A 12,565-nucleotide genomic window follows, 5' to 3' on the forward strand; every position below is an offset into this window, starting at 1 on the left:
ATATCATAAAAGCCATCTATGAAAAACTCACAGTGAATATCATTCTCAATGGGGAAAAGCTGAGAGCTTTTCCCCTAAGGTCAGGAGCGCAGCAGGGATGTCCACTCTCACCACTGCCATTCAACATAGTATTAGAAGTCCTAGCCACAGCAATCAGACAACAAAAAGAAATCAAAGGCATCCAAATCGGCAAAAAAGAAGTCAAACTCTCGCTCTTTGCAGATGATACTGTATGTGGAAAACCCAAAAGACTCCACCCCAAAACTGCTAGAACTCATACAGGAATTCAGTCAAGTAGCAGGATATAAAATCAATGCACAGAAATCAGTGGCATTCCTATACACCAACAAAAGACAGAAGAGAGACAAATCAAGGAGTCGATCCCATTTACCATTGCACCCAAAACCATAAGATACCTAGGAAAAATTTAACCAAAGAGGCAAAGGATCTGTACTCAGAAAACTATAAAATACTCATGAAAGAAATTGAAGAAGACACAAAGAAATGGAAAAACGTTCCATGCTCATGGATTGGAAGAAGAAACATTGTAAAGATGTCAATGCTACCTAGAGCAATCTACACATTCAATGCAATCCGCATCAAAATACCATCCACTTTTTTCAAAGAAATGGAACAAATAATCCTAAAATTTCTATGGAACCAGAAGAGACCCCGAATAGCCAGAGGAATATTGAAAAAGAAGAGCAAAGCTGGCAGCATCAGAATTCCAGACTTCCAGCTCTATTACAAAGCTGTCATCATCAAGACAGTGTGGTACTGGCACAAAAACAGACACATAGATCAATGGAACAGAATCGAGAGCCCAGAAATGGACCCTCAACTCTATGGTCAACTCATCTTTGACAAAGCAGGAAAGAATGTCCAATGGAATAAAGACAGTCCCTTCAACAAATGGTGTTGGGAAAATTGGACAGCCACATGCAGAAGAATGAAACTGGACCATTTCCTTACACCACACACAAAAATAGACTGCAAATGGTTGAAAGACCTAAACATGAGACAGGAGTCCATCAAAATCCTAAAGGAGAACACAGGCAGCAACCTCTTCGACCTTAGCCGCAGCAACTTCTTCCTAGAAACATCGCCAAAGGCAAGGGAAGCAAGGGCAAAAATGAACTCTTGGGATTTCATCAAGATGAAAAGCTTTTGCACAGCAAAAGAAACAGTCCACAAAACCAAAAGACAACCGACAGAATGGGAGAAAATATTTGCAAATGACATATCAGATAAAGGGCTAGTATCCAAAATCTATAAAGAACTTATCAAACTCAACACCCAAAGAACAAATAATCCAATCAAGAAATGGGCAGAAGACATGAACAGACATTTTTCCAAAGAAGACATCCAAATGGCCAACAGACACATGAAAAAGTGCGCAACATCGCTCGGCATCAGGGAAATCCAAATCAAAACCTCAGTGAGATACCACCTAACACCCGTCAGAATGGCTAGAATTAACAAGTCAGAAAACGACAGATGCTGGAGGGGATGTGGAGAAAGGGGAACCCTCCTACACTGTTGGTGGGAATGCAAGCTGGTGCAACTACTCTGGAAAACAGTATGGAGGTTCCTCAAACAGTTGAAAATAGAGCCACCATATGATCCAGCAATGCACTACTGGGTATTTACCCCAAAGATACAAATGTAGGGATCCGAAGGGGTACGTGCACCCCGATGTTTATAGCAGCAATGTCCACAATAGCCAAACTGTGGAAAGAGCCAAGATGTCCATCGACAGATGAATGGATAAAGAAGATGCGGTATATATATATATACAATGCAATATTATGCAGCCATAAAAAGGAATGAGATCTTGCCATTTGCAACGACATGGATGGAACTGGAGGGTGTTATGCTGAGTGAAATAAGTCAATGAGAGAAAGACATGTATCACATGACCTCGCTGATATGAGGAATTCTAAACCTAAGGAAAAAAAGTGGGGTTGGTGGGGGTGGCGGGGGGGGGGAGGGATGGGGTGGCTGGGTGATAGACATTGGGGAGGGTATGTGCTATGGTGAGCACTGTGAATTGTGCAAGACTGTTGAATCACAGATCAGTACTTCTGAAACAAATAATGCAATATATGTTAAGAAAAAAAAAAGAAGAAGAAGATAGCAGGAGGGGAAGAATGAAGGGGAGTAAGTCAGAGGGGGAGACGAACCATGAGAGACGATGGACTCCGAAAAACAAACCGAGGTTTCTAGAGGGGAGGGGGTTGGGGGGATGGGTTAACCTGGTGATGGGTATTAAAGAGGGCATGTTCTGTGTGGAGCACTGGGTGTTATGCACAAACAATGAATCATGGAACACTACATCAAAAACTAATGATGTATGGTGATTAACATAACAATAAAAAAACCAGTTAAAATTCTACATTCCATTCTATCCCATCCACCATGCAGCTTTCCCAGAATTAACCTTCTCTCTCCCTTAAATTCCCCAGGGCAATGCCCATCAGAGACCAAGGGCCTACAAACTAGATTCTATCCCATCTTTCTGCCTCCACGGGAGGACCTGCTCTTGTCAATCTGTTAGCAATGGCTCAGCTTTCCCTGTGCAGCCCTCGAATCAACCAAGAGGTGGTGGTATTATTTTTTTGTCGATACAAAAAGAAGTTGTCCTGGATCCTCAGTCTGAAAGAAATATAACTTTGGAGGGGAATCAAAGATGATTAAACCAATCTCTCTATTGTACTGGGGAGGCACAGAAGTCTAGAAACAAAAATGATCTTCCCAAAGTCAAAACCACAGGGCATCAGCATGGCAGATGAGAAAGAGCAGAGGATGTGGAATCAGAGAACAGTCCTCAAGTTTGAGCTCCTCTATTAACCACTATGACTGTTCACCATTCTGGACCTTGGCTTTGACCTCTGTTGAGTGGGTACAAGAACACTTCTTTCATAGATTGTTATATTTAAGGGGCTGATACAGATTTTATAGCACCTAATGGCATAACTATTCCTATTACACTATAGGCCTGTGTGATAGATGAGCCATATCTACACTCATCTTTCTCACAGAGAGGATAGGATACTCCAGCTCAACACATTTAGTGCCTTTACAAACAAAAAACATCTTGCCCGACATATCCTCTTAACTATAACAGTCACCATTCCATACCCAGGGCGGAGGCCAGGAGAAATGCTCTCTTGGAAGATTTGTTTTCCAAAGCCCTGTATTGTCAGAGCTTGACTGGAAAATCAAGTGGCTCCAACTAAAGGGAAGTCTCTATATTCAGTTTCCCTTTCTTTTCCTGGGTGCGCATAAACGCAGCACCTTCTCACTCACCGTCTTCCCTGTCACCAAGACCCACACTGGGGGGAGGTGTTGACCACAGCCGGGTCTATTCTAGCCGCCGGGCACCCCTCCCCCTGCAAAGACAGAAGAGGCCCTCGAGGCAGGCAGGGTGCTGGCATCCCAGAGTCTAAATGCCCACCCAAACGCAGTTGGCAGTTTCCAGAACCTGCATTTCACCCCTCCCAATCTGGGACATGTCGAGAGAGAAATCTGGACTTGCTTTCAAACCCTTGAGCTTCAATGATATTTGTGGGGGAAAAAAAATGAGTATCTTCAGGAACATTTCTGAGTGACAGCTATAAATGAGGACCCACTGGATATCGTTTATTTATTCCACAGATAGTCCAGGCCCTCTGCTGGGCACCCACTCAGGCTCAGAAGTGAATTTGTGACGATATCAGTCAGAAGACTTTGATCACCAGCAACAAAACCAGCTCTTGCTGGTGTAAGTATAAGGGGATTTATTGGAAGGATAAATCCTTAATGACCCGATGGAAAATTTGGAGAACCAGTCTCAGAAGTAGGCTAGCAGCAAAAAATGCGGAATTAGGAATTCCAGGTGATGTCTCATGGCAGGAGCAATCAGATCAGGGAGCTGCGAGGGTAAGCAAACTCTGACCATCTCGTTCATCTTTCTACATTCGCTCAAAAATCAGACAATCAGAGAGAGCATCAACTGACCAAGCTTGGTCACTTATTTACCCGTGAGTCTGGCTGAGAAGACTCAAGGACCCTTTTGGTTTCCAAGGCTGGGAAGCTGGCATCTGGATTTACTTTTCCATCAATATTGCAAATAACAGGAAGAAAGTAATTTCTCCAAAAAATTGAGATTCTGATTGGCATGGGGAATGAAGGAAACTTTACAGCCAAAGACAAACAAACAGTCCAAAAATATCACCTCTACCTTTGTTTTCTCAGTTTAGAATGAGGGGTGTGTGTTTGTGTGTGTGCGTGTGTGTGTGTGGTTTTGAACACCCAATCCTCCCACAAACATTTCCTAACCATCTACACCATGGCAGGCATGTGCTCATGCCTAGGGAGGCCACGCTGTGTGGTGGGGGAGAGAGACACCTCAACAGACATGTACACAGAGCTGGGGAAGCACATCCCTGCTCTTCCCGATAAGATCCAGCAGGACTTCCCCAAAGAAGTGACACAAGCCAGATCTTTAAGCTTTAAAACAATGGAAATAAAGATGGCTCGTTTGTGGTGCTAAGCAGTCATGCATCCTCCTCTTCATTTATAAATCCCTTCTACAAGCATTCATCAGGCACCTAGAGAGTGTGAGGCTGAGTCTAGCACCCACCACTGCACATAAAAGAGCCAGTAAACAAGAGGCAGCAGACTTTTCCAGAGTAATTCTCTCTTGAGTCATGTGCATCCCACTGACCGAGGTCTGGTCCACTCCAACCATAGGCCTGACTACCCAGCCAGGAAGAGATGAACCAGCCTGGAAGCCACAGGTCCTCCCACCGGCCCCCACCCCCAGCTGGACTTTGGGGTACCTTGTCCTTCTTTCCACAAAACCGTTCCCTCCTCTGACCTTGCCCCCAGGCGAAGGTGAGGCCTGCTGGGGCACATGGGGAGGCCAGGAGGGGAAAGCAGACCCTATGTGCCACTTCTTTCCTGAGCTGCCAGCCTCAGCACACACCTGTTGGCAGCATTCTTGGGTTCAGGCCTGTCCAGATGGGCGCAGAGGACCCAAACCCTCACCCCAGCATGTGCCTCTGGACAAATTTCTCCCCTCTGGCTCCCTCTCTCCCATTTGAGAGCTGAGAGCTGAGACCCATGCCCGCTCTGCACCTTCCATTTCTTGGATTCCTTTGACCTTGCCTTCCCCTCTCTCTCATGCTGTCCTGGGCTCAGTCTTCATCTCCGATAGCCCCGCGCTCTCCACCACCATGGGGGGGGCCAAGCCAGGCCTCCCCTGACATCCACTGGGCTCACTCCTCATGCCGAGAGATTCGGTGTCAGCATCCCCCCAGGGGGCCTGGGCTTCCCTCCTGGCTTCAGTGAAGGAGCAGAGGCAGGTACTGGCACCCCATCCTCTTCTCACCCCACACAAATGTGTCTTATCTCCACCAGCAGCAAAAGGCTTTAGAAAACTTCAGAAGAGGTAGCTTCAAGGACAGGTAAGAAGCGAAGCAAGTCAGAGGGGAGGCCTGCAGAGACTGGACCTCATCCTCTGCTCCCTGGCCCTGCGGAGACCCCTCTGAGCATTTGGCCCTACTGGGGATGTTTTTGAAAGAACTCGGCTCGGCCCCACCTTGGCAGAAACCCTCCCCTCTCCATGCTCTCTTCTTCTGTTGTGACAGATTTTGCTCTGATACCTTTGGTACCCAGCTCCCAAAGAAGAAAACAGATCACCCATCACTGGGTAATTATAGAGCAACTGAAAGGCCATTTAGCTACTGTGTGATAAGCAATAGACTATTTTAATAATAACCAATTACCATACATTATAGTATATCATTTGGCATTTGATGATCTACTGAGGTCTCACCTGTTCCTTCCCTTACTGTGCATTTCACGGCTGTTCACACCTTCCCCAACAGAAGTTGTGTCAGTTTCTAATTGAAGTACTATTTTTAGGAAATAGTTAGGAAAAGTTTGTAGAGGTGGTGCAAATTATATCATGCCAAGTGGAAGGATGCTTTCTGCGAAGTGTCTTTCCTGACACCTCTGCCATTACAACGCACTTGGCAGAATGGAGAGAGATTTGTTTCGTGATCTGTGTTAGCCTTTTGACAGTAAAGGGGTGTAAATAGAGGCCCACTATCCCTGCAGACATGGGGGCAATATGCCCAGATGTCCACTCTCTGCTGCCGACTACTCCTTCCCCTCCTGACACTCATTCTCACTGCCGGTTGATCTGGACGTTGTGGGGCTGAGCAGCCTGCTACAAGGATTGCTGGGGATGCCAGGGCAGACCCTGCCCAGGACACAGTAGTTCTACAAGGGGCCAGGGGAGATGATCCCCTACCCTCTAAGATCTGCTCAGCCCAGTCTGAGCCCATCCTGGCCTCTCCCACCCTTTACATTTACTCATGAAGCCACTTCCTGAGGGTACAAGCCTGCCAAGGGGATGGCCAGGCCATTTCTGCATCCACTGTCATCCCCACAGCCATGTAACTAATGATTTCTTTTCATGATCTATCCCATGCAGAGGCTTAGCTCTTCATCCTTTGTTTCCATGAAGGGACCTGGAGTCTTCATAAAAATTTTCAATGCTTTCACATACACATATACTCAGTCATCAGTAGCCCCCTGTTGCCCATTTCGAGATTTATAAAGTTGTAGTCATTTCTGTTTGGGACAGGCCTATGGGATCTCACACATCACCCTTCTGCCCGCACAAAGCAGATAAGGTCCAATCCATGAGACACTGTCATCATTGTCACATCCTATCACTTTGATCCCATCCACTGTCCCCCCCAGACTGCCCCGTCCCTTACCTGGATGACTTTCAATAGTCCTGTAACTAGTTTCCCTGCCCCACCTTCCCCCCTACAGTCTATTCTCAACACACCGGCTAGAGAGGTTTGTGGAGACTACTCCAATCAAGCCACTCCCCCACCCAAATCTTCCCATGGCTATTCAGACCCTTCAGAAGAAATATTGAATAAGTATTTAAAATTTTCAGAATAAAAAATTAAGTCAAAAGTTGCCTATGATAAAGCCCTGCAGAATCTGTTACCCCCACAGTTATCTTGTTACTCCTCTCTGTTTATCTTGGACTAGTTCACTTTGCTTATTCTGTTCCAGCCACACCGACCTATTTGCAATGTGCTTAGACACAATGTGACAGTTTTATTTCTGAAAAAAATCCTTAAATCGTCTGTGATAACTTTAATAAAGCAAATAAAATGAGCTTTATTCTAACCATAAAGCAATTTTGTAAGTGACCTTTAAAATCAAGCGGAATTTAGACGAAACTTCTGAGTCTCTGAGATGTTTTGGGCAAGAATCTCATAGTGGCAGTAACAGAAACCCACTCAAACTGGGACCTAGCAAGAAAAGGAGAACCTTAGAATAAAAAGGCAGAGCCACCTCATATAATAATGAAGACATGAAGTGCTTCCAACCTGAACAGTGGGCTGAACTCAGGAACCAGAGAGACATCTGGGCCCAAGCAGCTGAGCGTTTGTGTTGGGGATGGACAAGGAAGGTGCCAGTTAAGTATTTCTGGCCTCAGTTAGGATGACTCGGGAACAGGCACAAAGATGGAGACTAAAGATAGGACAAGAGCAGGCCTGGAGAGGGAGGTGGAGACTGTGGAAGAAAATGACCAGGAGGTAGAGCTGGGAATGTGAGCAAAACAACTGCAGGGCGGAGATTGTGGAGACAGTGGCTTTGCCTTCTCCTGCGCAAAGGACCTACTCCGGCTGAAAACTAAAGACCAAGTGCACAGTAACTGAAAAAAGTAATTCAGCCTTCACATCAGCTCAAAGGTCCCTTGGTCCTTCGTCATACCCATACTTTATCAAGATTTTATTAATTTATTTAGGAGAGAGAGAGCATGCACACAAGCAGGGGGAAGAACAGAAGGAGAGAGAGAGAGAGGGAGATAATCTCCAGCAGGATCCCTGCTGAACACAGAGCCCAATACAGGGCTTGATCCCACGACCCCAAGATTGTGACCAGAGCTGAAACGAAGAGTCAGATGCTCAACTGACTGAGCCACCCAGGTGTCCCCATCATACCCATACTTAAAAAAAAGAAAAAAGATCACAATCAGATAGGAATCTTCATTTTGCCAAGTGTTAGCGACCATGCTAAGCTGAGTGAAAGATCCAGAGACGTATAAATCCCTCCCCTTTTAACAGCTTACAATCCAATGAGAAAGAGAAAACACGCATGGATGAAATATTTAAATATGATCAGTGAAGGAGATAGCTGGATATACTGGCAAGAACACATGTTTGGAGTCAAACAGATCTAGATTTGGATCCTGGCTCTCCCATTAACAAAATATACCTTCTATAAGTTACTATAAGTTACTTAAACCCTTTAGACCCCATTTTCTTTATCTTTAAAACAGGAGTAATAATGGCTACCCCCTGGGGCTGGAACAGAGTAAGCATTCATTAAAGTTGGTCCTTCTTTTATAATGCAAGGTCATGTGTGACTGATTGCCAAGACAAATAAAACAACCAAAAAGATCTTCTAGGAGTTCAGAGAAAGGAGAATTCAAGATCCCAGGGCAACGAAAGACACTTACAGAAGTCTCTCAGGAAGCAGGTAGGCCTTGAACCACTTGAGATGGTTAATTTTATATAAAGGCTCAACGGGGCCACAGGGTGCCCAGGTATTTGCTCAAACATTATGCTGGGTGCTTCTGTGAGTGTGTTTTTGCATGAGATTAACACTGAAATCTGTAAACTGACCTTAGGCAAATTGCTCTCCCTGACGTGAGTGGGCATCATCTAATCAGTTGAATAGAACAGAACAAAAGGCCTGACCAACCCTTGAGTAAGAGAGAATTTCTCCTGCTTGACTGTTCTTGCCTTCACAGGAAAACTACACCACTGGCTCTCCTGGGTCTCCAGCTTGTCAGTTCGCCATGCAGAAATTGGAACTTGCCAGCCTCCGTAGCTGCATGAGCCCATTTCTTATAAAAAGCCTCTTTCTGTATGTGTGTGTTTATGTATATTAACTACATATACATGCACATCCAATTGGTCCCATTTCTCGGAAGAACTCTGACCAGCACACACCCTTCCAGGATGGGTTAGGTTTGAAGAGAGGTGGAGCGAGGGTGAGGGTGAAGCCAAAGGCAAGAGAAAACAAATGCAAATCAATTGCATGTTTTCATGAAAACTAAAGAAGTCTGACCAAGTAATATTAGCCAACATTTACTGAGCACATTAACATATACCAGTTTGTGCAGTAATTGCACTGGCTCATGGAACCCTCTTAACAGCCTGATGAGGTTGGTACCAATACTAACCCCATGTTACAGATGGAGAAGGCTAGTGACAGAGAAGTTAAGAACAAGGTCCCACATCTAGCAAGCAGCAAGCTCCAAGTTCAGACCCTGGTAACCTGACTCCAGGGCCTATGCTCTTTATCGCCATACAGATTAATGTTTGATAAGGTTGAGTGGATAAAACTGGATAAAGTTGGCACAAACACAGGTCTTAGGTGCCAGACTAATTAGGTTAGGTAATTGCAGACTGTAGGTCCAACTCTCTCATTCAGTTGAGAAAGAAATTGAAGTTCAAAAATGGGAGGTAGCTTGTCCGGCTTGCAGTGTGGCCAAGTGACCGAGCCAGAACCTGACCACGGACCTCCTTTCCGCTGTGTCAGGTCTTGACTCGCCTCAGGCAGGGTCCTGGCTCCTTTTGGAGCCTCCCATGACTCATACCTCCACTAGGACTGGGACTCTCTAGGGACCTCTCCTTTGAGGGTCCCTCCAGCCCAGCCTCTCCCTTGGGAAGCCAAGAGGAAAGTTAGGCCTCTCGGTCACATACTATCAGCCTGTGACTGGGCGACACAGCTCCCTCTCCTTCCCCTGGTTGCCTTCTCTCGTTCATGGATCTTTCCCTCTTTGGGACCCCCTGCCCACTCTGCCTCAGTCCCCACCCCCATGGTCCCAATCTTTCCCCCAAAGGGGTCACATGATACCAATTACAGCTTCTTACAAGACTCAAGGGCCAGACCCATCCTCAGCTGGAGGTACTTTTAAGTAGCTATTGTTGGGGACATGAGGTGATTTAGCATGGCCTCCCCGACTGCAGCCCAACACTGACCTCAGGGCCCAGCACAAACTGGTTCCACTGGCCATGACCTGTGCCTGACTCACTGACAATTTCACTCCAGGCTGGGAGCAGACAATCGGTCCCAGTGCTCCATTTCCTGTGTGGTCTTCAGTCAAATCAAAGTATATTCCTGTCTGCTCTGGACCACCCTGTGGGAGGCTCTTCAGTCTTGACGAGGACTCCCACACAGCCTGAGTCACTCTGGCCAAGAAACAGTCCAATAAGCAAAAAGATGGCAGCCACTCCCTCCCTCACAATACTGCTTGTCCACTTACCCTGTGTCACACGCTGGTGACTCAACAGTGGAAAAGACGGTCAGAGTGCCTGCCCTCATGGAGCTGAGTGTGAGGCCCATCACGGACAAAGAAGCAATCCTATTCCAGAGGGCAAGGGCCACACTAGCGGACATACTAGTTGCAGAGGAGAAACACATCAAGGGCATTTAAACTTGACCTGGCCAGTAGGACTGGGGCGGGGCCATCTGAGACTGGCTCTCCATAGCAGCAATCTCTGAGCTGAAGAATCAGTAGGAGCTTGCCAGGCAGTGGGGAGTTGGTGTGAATTGAGGCAACAGGGAGGGATGCGGCTCTGGGTGGAGGAGTGCGGATGATCGCCAAGTGAGGGCCCCGCAGACACCTGGCGCGCTAACAGGAGGAAGCCTGTTGTGATGTGGATTCAAAGTGCTGTGCGGGCGGTGGAACCAACGGTCCCAGGGGTGGAGCCTGGGGAGGCTGCAGGTGCAATCCAAGGCTGGATCATGGAGAACCTTGTAAATCATTTTAGGGAGTTTGGCATTTATCGTGTAGCCTTGGGGAGCCACTGAAAGGTCCTACCCTGAGGAATGACAGGGACAGCTTTGCAACTTGGACAGAGAAGCCAGTATGATAACAGGGATGCGGGCGGTGTGCTGGGGAGTGAGAGGAAGGGTAATTCACTGGCCGGGCTTGGGAGCCAGACCAGACATTCATCCTTGGGACCCAAGGCCTTCCTCTGGATGCATTTCTGATTTGGGGTCCAGAATTCAGCCCAGGCTGCCAGGCCTCTGCTTTGCCTGACCACCAGCCCGGCTGACTGCACTCCCAGGAGCTTGCTCCCTGCCCTGCTCCCTCCTGCCTCTGGTGGTTGGCGTGGGCACCACGCCTGCCCGCTCTGGGCACTCCGGTCCACCTGCCCAGAGAGATGGCCGCTCCCCACTGTTGCCAGGTCAGGCCTCAGGCTGCAGCCCTGCCACAAAGCGCATCCAGGGTCCGGGCCCTTCGAAACCTGCTTCATTCCACACGTCTGATCTCTGATTCCTGTCACTCGGGCTGCATTGATAGCTGGCTGAACAGGAAAGAGGCACGGGAAAGATACCCTGAGGGAAATATCCCTCTCACCTTGCCCTCTGAGGGTTCTAGCTTAGTAGCTTTGACCTTGAACATGTTAGCTAGCCTCTCTGTCCTTAATTCCTTCATCTGTAAATGGGTATAGTAACAAGATCGGCTTCATAGGGTTGTTGCGAAGATTCAATGACTCAACACACATAAAGCGCTCTAAAAAGCGCCTGACACATACAACAGTGAGTCTTTAGAGTAACTAAGAGCAGCCCCCTCCTCTGAGGTAAGGCAGAAGGCAGAGGAGGACGGGGGTCAGAGCGTCAGAAAGAGAAAATTAGTGGAATTTCCCTCAAATAAACAAAACCACAAAATGTCCCCAGAACTGAGCAAAAAGTATTAAGAGAAAATGCTTCCATACACAGGGCAGCTGCTCCATTGGTCCATTACCATCAGCTTCTGAATTTTCCTGAATCTCCAGGGCTCCCTCACTTCGAACAGCTGAGGGCAGAGGAAAAAAGCATGGTCTTTGGATTCAGACCAAACTGAGTCTCAGTACCGATTCTGCCAGGTCCTGGCTATGTGACCTTGGGAAACTTCATTCAAACTTCGTAAACCTCAGGATCCTCATCCGTAAAATGGGCGCAATCCACCAACCTGGTTGTGCAGGGATGAAGAGAAAGGAGAGGCTTTCTAACTGGCCTGATGTGATGGGGTGCTCCAGTCAGGGGAGTTTCCTCTCTCTTGGATTCACACTTCCCGGCACACTTCAGAGAAGTATCCTGTAAGCAAGGGAAAGATGGAGCTACCCTTTGGTGTGGGCAGAGAAGATTCTCAGGAGGGGAGAGTTTACAGGGAGGGCACTGAGGACGCCATCTGTCTCCTCTGAGGCTTTTCTTCTCTAAGGTTCTCGGCTCGTACCTGGGAGGATGTGGGGCGTTGTCACTTTCAGGGCTAAGCCCTTCCGAGGACTGCAAGGGTCAGAGGGACTCCCAAGGAGAAAGGCAGACCTCCTTCAGTGTTCCACATTCTGCTGCCCCCAAGCTGGGCTGTCAGCCCAGGAGTCATTAGCAGGTGGCAGGGCCGAGCATGGGGCCATCCGTCAGAGGAGAATGTCTGCCGCAGTTCCTGAGATGCAATGGTGCCCTGAGGAGCCGTTGGCAGTAATGATGA

Source organism: Callorhinus ursinus, unplaced genomic scaffold (assembly GCF_003265705.2).
Source record: "Callorhinus ursinus isolate GAN/ISIS: 27379988/994484 unplaced genomic scaffold, GSC_fseal_2.0 scaffold49, whole genome shotgun sequence".
NCBI classification, from domain to species: domain Eukaryota; kingdom Metazoa; phylum Chordata; class Mammalia; order Carnivora; family Otariidae; genus Callorhinus; species Callorhinus ursinus.